Source organism: Protopterus annectens, chromosome 11.part0 (genome assembly GCF_019279795.1).
Source record: "Protopterus annectens isolate FY-2018-M chromosome 11.part0, PAN1.0, whole genome shotgun sequence".
In the NCBI taxonomy this organism is placed as follows: Eukaryota; Metazoa; Chordata; order Ceratodontiformes; family Protopteridae; genus Protopterus; species Protopterus annectens.
The window spans coordinates 286938705-286952062 of NC_056745.1; the positions used below are offsets into that span (position 1 = coordinate 286938705).

Genomic DNA, 13358 nt, shown 5'->3' on the forward strand with positions numbered 1-13358 from the left:
TTTCTCATTGTGACTTGTACTTAAATCACTTGGGCTGAAATGTAGTAATAAAATAATGTTTTATAGCAAACAAAAATAATTACAGATGTTGAAAAGATTAGGTTTACTATTGTTTTGAACAGCACAATGTATCTTTCCAAGAAGTAGGAGTGATCCCAGTTAAAGCAGCACAGTAAAATTTAACACTGCAGTTTTTCATTTGTTTACATTATGCACATTTCTATGTATATGCCGCTACTTGTTAACCAGTTTACTCACTGTGGGCAACGTCTAGTTACATAGGAGACGTGGGGGGAATTGCTCCATAAATATGCAATATACATATAGATATAAGTGTTTGTTGTCTACATATAAGGCCACTGTTCAGCATCTCATATCCATGTAACTGATGACCTGTGTGTTTGTTGTGTACATATAAGGCCACTGTTCAGTGTCTCATATCCATGTAACTGATGACCTGTGTGTTTGTTGTGTACATATAAGCCCACTGTTCAGTGTCTCATATCAATGTAACTGATGACCTGTGTGTTTGTTGTGTACATATAAGGCCACTGTTCAGCATCTCATATCCACGTAACTGATGACCTGTGTATTTGTTGTGTATATATAAGGCCACTGTTCAGCATCTCATATCCACGTAACTGATGACTTTTGTGTTTGTTGTGTACATATAAGGCCACTGTTCAGCATCTCATATCCACGTAACTGATTACCTGTGTGTTTGTTGTGTACATATAAGGCCACTGTTCAGTGTCTTATATCCATGTAACTGATGACCTGTGTGTTTGTTGTGTATGTATAAGGCCACTGTTCAGAGTCTCATATCAACGTAACTGATGACCTGTGTATAAGGCCACTGTTCAGTGTCTCATATCCACGTAACTGATGACCTGTGTATTTGTTGTGTACATATAAGCCCACTGTTCAGTGTCTTACATCCAAGTATTTCATGACCTGTGTAGTGATGACCTCTTACTGACGTTACAGCTGTACATCATGCCACAGCATTATATGTGCCAGAAATCTATTCCAGCATATATTGTGTACTTTTGTCAGTATGAAACCTCTAAGAAGAAATCTAGATTGTAAGCATACTTGAACTAGTGCAGTGCATTCCCTGGCTTCTCTAGCGAGATACTTTTTGATATGGTGCAGTATATTAAGGTGAACATGTGCTGTAGATTTGACACTTTGTATATGTTTATTGAAGGCAGTTTCTGTACAACCAACTTCGTCACATAATTTGTCTGGTAACCAGTTGAAATGTCAGGACCCGCTTTAGCGAGACCCATAATATGGAGACTGAATGGTAAAATATCTGGATTAACATATACCAAATCTGAGTTTGCCATTTCTCAGAATATTCCCTTTTTTCTGAGGATTTAGCAATATCATTGTTGGTATAAAAGGTAAAAATATCCTCTCTTTCTCTGATTTTGTTTGCTTGGCAAAAAATGTATGTGATTAAGAATTACAAACTGTATATAATAGAACTTAAAATATCACACATAAGCATTTATCTTGGCAAAAACTTAAAGATTTATTGGAAAAATTTTAATGGTTTTTATTCACTATAATTTCAGTTGAGGAATCTGTATGTAGTTTTATTTGTTTTTAATTGATTGCTATGTACACTAAAATTATATCAGTTTCATATTGATTTTAAATGCAATAAAAAGTTATTTCTTTATTTTTAAAAGAGTTGGTATAACAGGGAAAGAAATCGCTGTTCCAACCAAAAAAAAAAAAAAAAAACAAAACAAAAAAAACCCATTAAACATTTTTAAACACATATACACGTACCCCCCAAAAAACAGTAAACAACTGAATACACATATGCACGTAACCCAACCATACATCTAACACAAAAAAAAACAAAACAGTAAACACTTTCATACATATGCACTTACCTTAACCCGCACCCTAACCCTAAGGTCAGTAACTCTTGTACATTTACGTAAACAGTTCCAAATACATACACACTTACCTTAACCCTAATTATACCCCCCCAAAACAAAAGTAAACAGCTGAAAACACATACACACGTAACTCAACCATACATCTAACACAAAAAAAAACAGTAAACACTTTCATACATTTGCACTTACCTTAACCCGCACCCTAACCCTAAGGTTAGTAACTGTTGCACAGTCACGCTCGGGAGCTATACCGGACAAGGGACCACACTACAGTGCAGAACACAGCAAAGCAACAAAGCGGTCAAGCAACTTCTTTCCCAGGGAAAAAATTCTCTGAACAGCCGCTTCGCTGTTTTGCCTGTTCGCTCTTTATGTGTTGACGAAAATGCATTCGACAAAATGTGTTTTCGTCATTCTAATAAGAACTCAATATGCCAGATATTAGACTGGAAGGTGATAAACTCAGAATTATTATGTTGTATGTTTGTACTAGTTTAAAGAAAAGGTAACAATATTTGAGTTGGTTATGCCATATGTAACAGGACAATATTATTTTTGGGAGATTTTAACTGCAGTTTGAGAAAAGATATATAGGCTTATGTTAGAACATGTATAAAAAATTATTCTTTATGATGATTTAGTACTTGGATAGAGAAGGGCATATACCAGTAGAAGACATTTATATAAGACCGAAACAGATTATATTTTATTTCCTGAAAGTATAATTGAACATGACAGTAGATCCTTGGAAACTTCCTTTTCAGATCATTTTGCAATTTGGATTCAAATAGCTAAGAACATGACATGTATTAAAATATGGAAAGGTATAAAAAGACTGATGGGTGAGATTTTATAGGAAAATATTTTAAAGATACTATTGATAGAGTATGGAAGAATCATTTATCTATGAAACCGTTTTATGCCAGCTGGGAAAGTTGGGGATATAACATATGTGCAAGTATAAAACAGATTATTTACTCATGGATTTTTTTTCTTGGAAAACAAATAAGGATAAATCTTATAAACTTCATCTAGATTTTGAATATGAATTACATTGTAATGATGACTTTGTGTCTAAGCAGAAATAAGTCTTACATAAGAATGTTGCTATAATTTATATGTTACTGAACATACAACACTGTTTTTATTACAATTTATAAAAGAAGTTGTTTCACCTTTTTAGGGAAACATTGATTATTAGATGAATTATCATAATTAGATATTACATAGTCTGATATAGTACAGTTTGAAAACAAATTATGTTCCAGACTTGTATATATAAAAAAGAGACTAAATGCTAAAGTATTATGGAGAGTTAAAACTTTTAAACAACTGACTATTGTCAATTTGATTAAATCCAGTGCTATGGTTAATTGAATAATGTGCTAAGATATCTGAATGATAGCAGTTCTTCTGGTGAAGATAGTATAGGTTATGAATGCTATAAGCAATTAAAGGCTAGGCAAGGAAATATTTTCTAAAAGTTTTGAACACATAGCTATATGAAGGAATTTTCAGTAGCGAGATATGCCAGGGTGTTAGTCATACCTCTCAGCTGTACAGATTTTCACAGAATGTCCAGATTTTTGCCTCATATGTTTGGTCTGTTCCTCCTAAAATTTTCAGTTTTGTGGCAAACCATTGAGGATTGAAGTGACTGAATAATACTAAATAATGACAGACACTTGAGTTTCAGACTTCATATCCTTCAGAAAATTCATACTAATACAAAACCCGTTATTCTAGTAACTTTCTAAGATTATAGGAGCAATTTTTAAAATGTGTCCCTATTTTTGGACCTTTGTCCCCCCATTATTTCTGACTTTGTCCAGATTTATTGTGCTGAGAGGTTGAGAGGTATAGTATTAGATTTAGTCATAAAATGCAGGACAGGAAAGACATAAAATGGAGACCATTAACATTTACATATACTGACAATAAAATAGTTATGTGAATTTTGCTATTAAATCAAAGTTCAATATTATTAGATATGAATCAGAAGCATAGCCAGGCTGGGGCAAAGGGGTCAGCCTCCCGAGGAGCAAGGTATCAGGGAGACCAAAATCAGCAGATCTGGTCTTTTTTTAACTTCTTTGCTCCATGCTTATTGAAAGTGGTGGACTTTTTTGAGAATGTCACTAAAGCCCTGGATGAAGACAAAACAGTACATACTACCTATCTTGATTTAACAAAGACTTTTGACACAATCCCCCACTCAGGTATCATTGAAAAACTCTCACAGCTGGGGATTTGAAACATAAGGAGAATAAATCTAAGATGACTTCTCTGCTTAATTTAGCAGAAGCATATTGGCGTCAAGCAGGAATAGAAATCAAACCAGAAGTGGATAAAAATCAGGCAGCAACTAAATGTGCCAAAAAAAAAGAAAGAATATAAGGTGAAGGACCAGATGAGAAGGCAAGAAATGTGGAAAAAGCATAAATATAGTTGCAAGTATAGAAAACTTCTGGAAGAACCTCATGTTGATCAGGAATGAACGCAGGAATGGTTAAGGAGAGGCAAAATCAAACCAAAAGATGAAAGGTTAATACTGGCAGCACAGGATAGTGGGCTACATAAACATTGGTTTACAAAGTCCATTGAACATGTAGGAGAAACAGACAAATGTATATTTTGTAAAACCGAATTGGAAACAGTTGCACACCTTGTTGCAGGTTGCAACATACTAATGGCAGAAGGACTGTATACTGAAAGGCATAATAATGTGGAAGATTATTGCACTGGGATTGTGCAAATATTATGGTACTGAAGTGGCTGAAAAACACTGGAAACATGAGCCACAAAGCATCATAGAAAATGATGAAGTTTATATCACATGGGACCAACCATTACCAACAATTCAAAAGATAGATGCTAGAAAAACGGATATAGTGGTTCAAGAAAAGAAGACAAGAGTAGCATTGATCATTAAAACCATTATACCCAGTGACTACAGTGTCTTGCGTACAGAGAGACACAAAGTCATAAAATATCAGGATCTGTAGGCAGAAACGAGAGCAATGTGGAAGAAAGATACCCAGACAGTTCCAATAGTAGTTGAAGCAACAGGTCTTATAAAAAAGAATCTACAATCATATTTAGATATGTTACTAATCCATGTAACTCTGTACGAATTGCAGGAGTCATTACTGGGGGGGTCTATACTGAATCACTGAACGCTTAAAAAAGTGAACGCTGATTCTTCATCCCTATTTCAGCGAACGCTGAAAATCCCGAACACTCGGAACAGCAAATTTTTTCTCAGGGGAAAAAAAATCGCTGGGTCTGTTTTGGGAGTTTGCTGTTTCCTCCACTGAGGTGCAATCTCGGAGTTGGTATATTTAAGTAGGGGGGAGGTGTGTTTTAAGTTTTTTTTTTTTTTTGTGGTGCAGCGATTTTCTTCCCTGGGAAGAAAATCGCTGTTCCGAGTGTTCGGCATTTCCAGCGTTCACTGAACTAAGATTGATGAATAAGCGTTCGCCTTTTTAAGCGTTTGCTTATTTAATATAAACTCTTACTGGGCACATTGCGGGTGCTCCAAAGAGCACTTTTGGCTGACATCAAAGACTGAAACAATACTAATTTCATGAGCTTTAATCACACTTTGACTTTGGAATGGGGTCCATTCCCGTCATGGTATTAGAAACCCAAAAGACGTGGAGAAATTAAAAAAAACTGGGGATTAACTTATACATCACTAGATGGGTAGCCAACTGGCTCACCAGAAGAACACATACTAACAAAGTTGGGGATTCCACCTCTACCAGTAGACTAGTTACCAGTGGTATACCACAAGGATCTGTGCTGGGCCTTCTACTGTTTGGAATCTGTTTCTCAGAAGTCCAGGTGAAAGTAGATGGCCTGTGGCTTACCAAGTTCGTTGATGATTGCAAACTAGCTGCAATCATCGAGTCCCCAAATGATGTTAACATATTACAAAAAGCGCTAACAATGGGGCTAGCAAAGACAAATGGTGCCAAAGCTATGGACTAAAACTAAATACAAAAAAGTGCATTATTATCCTCTTTGGCAAAGAGCAAGTGCCTGCAAATAACAATACTGACAGCACCCCCCCCCCCAGCTCAAACCCAGTGATGCGAAATTTGGGAACACAGGCTGATAGCAATCTAAACTTTATAATCCCTACAGCATTAACTGTGATGCTAAAAAACACTCCAAAACCAAGAAAGCTCACGTTATGAGGTAGTTCTAAAGAATGTGCCTGGCCAGAACTTAAAACAAACTTCTTTATTTGAACACATTAAGCATTTTCATCCCTATTTATCAAGGACTTCATCAGAACTGTGAAACTCTTAAGTTTCCTCATTTTATATCTTAAAATGACAATCACATGACTACTAATTACCACCAATAAGATCCATCATAGTCCCCCATTGCTAATACCATGACAAGATAATATTTACAATCTTAAATAAAATAATGCTACAATCATACACTGGTAAGCCCTATAATAAAATCACAATAAATCACAAAAATATTACTTTTCTAACTAATTATTGTTAAAATTCCGTATATTAATCTTGGCACAGGAAGCAGAACAAGGGATGAAAATGTTTAACTTGTTCAAATAAAGAAGTTTATTTTAAGTTCTGGACAGACACATTCTTTAAAACTACCTCATAACGTGAGCTTTCTTGGTTTTTAGCACTCTAAACTTTGATCACCGTGTATCCACAGTGGTAAAGAAAGTCTTCTATGTTGTACATCTCATAAGTAAGGGCATTGTATCCAAGACTAACGGTGTTATAACTCATCTGTACCCAACCCTCATCAGACCACTAATAGAGTGAAATGCTCCCTTTTGCATATACCTCAACAGACATCTGCAGCATCTGGAAAGACCACAGAGCTTTCTCAATAAAAAAATTCAGGGCCTCCAAAACATAACCTACATGGAAAGACTAAAGCCCTGTCACTGTACTCTGTATTCTAGAGGATGCTGAGAGGCAACTTGTACCTGGCCTACAGATCAGTCTCTGGCCCTGCCCTAATGGAAATGTTGCACATCCGCAAATCAAATGGGACAATAATCACTTGCTCAAGGAATTTCAACCTACCCTGTGACATTAACAGAACATGCTGGAGAGACAGTTATATCTCCCAGAGATTGCTGTTCCTCTGGAATAAACTCCCAATTTATGTGAACCAGAACTCCTCAATAATCCTATTCAAGTGCAACTTAAATAATTGGATGGGAGACCATAAATTCACCCCAGGGGTGGCATCTATGTCCCTCATGGACCGGGGCAATCTGTACTGATAACAAAAAAGTATGAACACGACCTGGAACACTCCAAAAATAATTATTTATTCACAAATAAAGTAAGCGCGTTCGTACAGGATAGTACCTGTACTTGTTCAGACAAGATGAGACAACACTGAATGCAAGACCTTATATACACTTTCCCAGAATGTAAATCTAATAAGCTCTATCACATGGTCAATTAAACATTAACTACATTAAATCAAAGACCTAGCTTCAAATAATATAAGAAAATCATTAAAAAATACATTGAAAAATGCATTTCAAAATACCTCAGAAGTGTACATTAGAATTATATTATAAAAGTATTCATTAACACACTTGGTAAAAATGTTAAATATCACTTATAAGACTGAAAAATGAATAAATATTCATACATTAGATAAGAAATAGATAAAAATGGATAAAAATGACTGTTAAAAAACGTTCTTATGCACCATAAGGATGTTAAAATTCATCTATTTGAATATAAATACCTTGTAAAAATGGTAACATAGATGGATGCACAAAATGAACAATTTGAACAACCTAAAACACTGACAAAAAAAAAAAGATATATATATATATATATATATATATATATATATATATATATATATGTGTGTGTGTGTGTGTGTGTGTGTGGGTGTGTATGTATCAAGGAAAATAAAAGCCTTTATCTTAGAAGGCTCCTCAGTTTAAGTATGCAATCTATGGAGCACATTTAATTAATCTATGTAAAAACAGGGCACATTTTGCACTGGGCCAGGTAAATAATGCTACAAGTGTTGCGATTGTATCTACCCTTGCATGAAAATCTCATATTCCTGATTTCAAAAGAGAGTCCTGTGCTCACATGTTTACAGTAGGGGCAATTTTCACATTTGAGCATTCCTTTAATCCTAGGATTGTCTATTCTCCTCTGCTCCAACATGGCTTTTAGATTAATACCCTTCTTGAATATGATTCTAGGTTTACTTGGTAAACTACCTCTTAAGTTTGTATCAGCTACTATTAGGTCCTAATTCTTGTGTATTATATGTTTAATAATGTATGCTTCATTACTAAATGGGGTTTGTTTATATTTAATGGTGCTGCTATCCATTCTGATATGTTTCTATGTAATAAAGCATCTTTAACTATCCCGCCTGCTTCGTCTTCTGTGTATAGAAGGATGAGCGACAATAACTAAAAATTGTATGAGGTATGAAGATTATATTTATGGCCTTGTGTAGGTCAAAAATTCTTGAGAGATAATTCAAGACTGGAAATAGGTTATTTGTTGTATTCTGAAGGTATTTTACCACTTCAGACTAGGAAAATAAAATTATGATTTACTACTCATCTAGCCATTTGGGCTAGGCTAGTTGTTACAGCCAAGGCCCAGCCTGTTCCTACTGGTGAGAGTAGTAAACACCTAACTGGAGATTGGTCAAAGGAGGATACATTTTGGTCCCTTTTTCATTCTTTATGGCAGGATTTCTGGACTGTGTAACCCTTTTATGCTACTTGGCAGGATAAGGGGATCACGCTTAAACAGAAATTTAAGTCTGATTATTTGTTTCTTGAAAAACATTACCAAACTAATAAGGTCGTTTATGGAAATCTCCAGGAACAGTTTCAAACAACACTAGATGGCAATGATTGTGCTTGTTTTTTTTTTTCCAAAAATTATTTATTTATTATTTTCATTGATATAAAGTAACAAACATAGTATAATATGTAGAGGTAACATCACTTAAAAAAAAAAAAAAAAAAGAAAGAAAAAAAAAAAGAGGTTATTATACATTATTGGTAGTACAGTAGTAGGTAAAACAAACAATACTATTTACACTATATACATAAATGCTTTCAATACTCAAGAGAGAAATTGTTACAGTTCAGTGAGAGTTATTGTGATTAGAAATATACTTTATAAAGAGGGGGGAGAAGAAAAAATAAGAAAAGTTTTGTGGGCTATAGATATAGGTTAATATAGCAATAACCCATGCCTGGGTGTGGGTAATGCTGGATTTACCCACGGTTGGTGTGGTTTGGTCATGAGGGTGAAGCCTGAGTGGCCAAACAAAGCCAACCGTGGGTAAATCCAGCATTACCCACACCCAGAAGTGTGTTATTGCTATTATACAATAACATTATTTAAGAAAAAAAATAATTACTTTTCTTAAATAATGGCATTATATAATGCCTCCTTGCTGCCCTTCCACAGCTATCTGGTATTCTGCGGCAGTTCTGATGTACTGCGTATGCATATGCCTACACAGTACATCAGAGCTGTGGGCAAAATCAATGGAGAAAACAAGATCTCCATTGCCTTTTACAAACTGTTTTGCTATGTTAAATGGGTTTAACATAGTGAGACAGCTTTAAAAAAAGCAACGGAGAATCTCCATTGCTTTTTTAAAGCTGTCTTGCTATGTTAAACCCATTTGACATAGCGAGACAGTTTTGAAAAAAGCAACGGAGAAAGCAAGATCTCCATTGCTTTTTACAAACTGTCTCGCTATGTTAAAGGAGTTTGACATAGTGAGACAGTATGAAGCAATGGAGATCTTGTGTTCTCCGCTGCTTAAAAAAAGAGTTATAGTAATGGAAAAAGTCTGGGCGACCGGACCTTTTTCCATTACTATAACTGATTGGTCAGCGTGCACTTTTTTGAATATTAATGGGGGGGTCGTTGTATAATATGGAATCTTTTATATGTAGTTAATTTACTATATTGTAATGAGCTATGCTAGAATAATATTAAAGGTTTGTTCCCATAATTTCCTGTATGTTTTTATTCCCCTTGTTAATTAAAATCTTTTGGGCTAAGAGGTGCTTGGTTGCCATTAATCTAAAATTCTCCCTGGGAATGTTAGTTAGGTTAAGTCAATTGGTTGCTATATAGAGTTTTATCAGGAGAAAAATATTAATCATAGTAATTGCTTTAATTTTAGAGATGAAATTTGGTATGATATGTTGGAGAGTAAATTCCCAGGTGAGTGTGGATGATTGATAGCCCATTTTTGTAATTGGAATTTAAGGGAGTTCCAAAGTTTAAATACACACTTACAGCTCCAGAATAGGTAGAGTATATTGGCCGATAGCACTTTGCAGTGTGGACAAAGAGGGGATTTCTTAAGAGTTAAATTTATGTAAAATAACAGGAGTGAAATATGATTGTGCCTGTTTAAATGGGGAATAGTTGTTATATATGGCAAATTATGTCAGGATTCAACATCAGTTGCAGAGACAATCCAGTGTTACTGCAGGAAAAATGGAACATGTTTCTCACTTTTTAGGTAAATTATATTTTTGACAATTACAATATGCATGGTCTGAAGGTTGCTGATGGCATATGTTGTACTTTTCCTGACATATTGCATGGGGTGGTTAAGTATTTTAATAAAAAAGTGGGATAGATTCTAACAGTTACTCATTTCTTGGGATGCCCCCTCTTTTACTTCTGATTGACAACATCAGATGGATGCTGTTATATCCTTGCAACAGCTTGATTATATTTTAACTAAAGTTAAATCCTCTAGTTTTCTAAAGGTAGAAGAAATTGATTATTCCTTTTATAAATTTATGAGTATCTCTCAAAAATATATTTCTACTCATGCTAAATGAATGGTTCAACAGTGGTATTCAAAAAAGTGAAACCGTGGAAGGGATTCTATTGTTTGTTTGGAAAAAAAGGAATAGAGAGATTTTAGTCAGCTGCAGACCATTAATGATTTGTAACTGTGATTATAGAATTTTGATAAATATTTTTAAATATAGGATGGGTAAATCATTACATTCTATATTGTTTGATAGAGTATATGATATTAAAGAAAGACATTGTCTGGATACTGATTCTGAAAGAAATTATAGATATTATTATTTCAGGGGGGAGAATATTGTCTTATGATATTAAGAAGGCATTTGATAATGTCAGTCACTCAGAAGCCTGGCATATATTTAAAGTGTACAATATGGGACCAAAAATATTATGTTTAGTGTCATCTGTGTAGGTATCTTCCTCTTTCAAGGTTTTTATTAATGGGTAGCTTACTGCTTTGATTCATGTTAAAAGAGGTGTTAAAAAAGGGTGTCCCTTTAGTAAGATAATATTTACTTTGGTTATGAATGCTGTCTTATCAAAAACATTGCAACAATTTCAATCTAATGAATGGGTACTGAGTGTTTTAAATTGGGTACCAGCCTGCATACAACTTTTTGAGAAAAGCTGTATCAACAGAAATATGTTTGTTTTTTGGGACTTGTGTAAACCCTGAATAAAATTACACAGATGGCAGATAATGATTTTTAAAAGTTACTATTATAAGATTAAATTGTGGAAAATTTATGTATTTACATTATATGATCATAGAAGTTATAGTATTTCCAAACTGTTCTTATATTTATATTGATCTAAGTGAGTCTGTATGATTCTCTGAAAGGTGAATGCTTTTACTTAGAAGAAAAAGATTTCACTTATCTGGGAGAGTGTTGATTTTCTACTAAGATTTTTTTTATTTATTCAAATGACTTATTAAGGCTGGAATTAATTATTAATATAAGTTTTAAAGTTTATGTAATTTGTGTCATGTGAAAGAAAATGTGCAGCACATGTTTTAGATTCTGCTAAAGTATCAGGCTTTTTTTGGTCTATGATAACTTCTGCTTTGCATATTTCACTTTTTTCCAGTATATTTCTTTGAATTTTAAGGGTTTGGTTTATGTATTTCTCTTTCTTCTGCACAATTGGATGTTATGGATATAATTTGTATGACTGTATTATGGTTTATTTGAAAAGGAAGAACTGATGAGCTATTGTACAATAAAATTTGTAATAAGAAGGAAGCATTTAAAAACATTAAACTTTGTCTTTTGGTCGAAATGGTGGGGTGGGTAATTTTCTTTTTCTTTCATTAATTTATATGTTTAATATGTTTCTATTTTTCACTGTGGTTTTGACATTGTGATATTATTGTATTCTTTTTTCTTTTTGGCTTTGCATGTATTCTTGCTTTTGATAAATGCTATAAGATCTTTACTGATAGAGCAGTGGCACAGGGGAGATAGCATTGTCACCTCACAGCAAAAGGTTCTCTGGTTCAACTTTCAGCTGGGGTGCCGTCTGTGTAGAGTCTGTATGTCCTCCTTTTGTTCAAGTGTTCTAGTTTTCTCCCACAGTCCAAAGACATGCAGTAGGTGAATTAGGTACTCTAAATTGTCTATAGGTGTGAGTGTGCCCGTGAGACAAAACGGTATGAAATAACAACCATGTCAGGGCTAACTGCCCACTGGTGTGAACTATGTATCCAGATAATTGTCATTGTTGAAGTGAAACCCCAACCAAAAATGGGAAAAGGGGTTGTGGTTGGATATATGGATGGATAGGATCTTTTGCATACCCTAAGCTAACACCAGCTCTGGCAGATGGGACCTTGGTTTAACATCTCATCTATAGGATGGCACACTCAGGAATGAAGCACCCCCTAGCACCCCCTAATGCTGCTTTGCAGTGTCAGTAACTGACAAATGAATGCAGTCACCTGGACTGGGAATAGTAGCCACAGTCTTCTAATATTGTCAGACCATGGGCACTGTTATATATTAGGAAGGTCTGGGGGATGGAAAGGTGGTATTTCAGTTGGCATTGCCTTGTTTATTTCAGTACTGAATAAAACATGTTTCAGTAACAAAACCAAATTCTTTAAATGGATTTTCCCAAAAGTTTTATATAAACTCACTGACGTTTCACACTCCAGACACATACATAGGAACTTGAAATATTCCATACAGTCTGTCTAGTTTACTTTTCAAGCATTATAATGATGCCAATGGAAAATTAAGGAAAAGAAAACACAGAAATATGAATTTTATTCAACTGACCAACCATGTATATATGATTCATCACTTATTACATATGCTTCAGATCTTAGTTAACTAAAATTCTGTGTTTTTCCAGCATCCAGAGGAAATGATTCTACTACATGCATTTCTGAATTTGCTAACTGTTTTACATGCATTTGTGTGGTTAGTTGATGTCCTCCTGTATGCAGCTCTTATCAGACAATTTATAGAATATATCCAGTTTTGTAACGTACTCACACACCATTTGTCACAGATGGAGAACATACAATGATTCCCGAGAAAGTGAACTGGAGAGCTTCAAGGCTTGCCTTATAGCCAAAGACTACAGA

General features: G+C 34.6%; 1 protein-coding gene across 1 annotated transcript in view; it reads left to right on the top strand.

Moving 5' to 3' along the window:
* Window positions 1-13358, top strand: part of SLC5A8 (solute carrier family 5 member 8) — a 181918-nt gene that overhangs the window by 88949 nt on the left and 79611 nt on the right. The gene's annotated exons all lie outside the window — the stretch shown is intronic.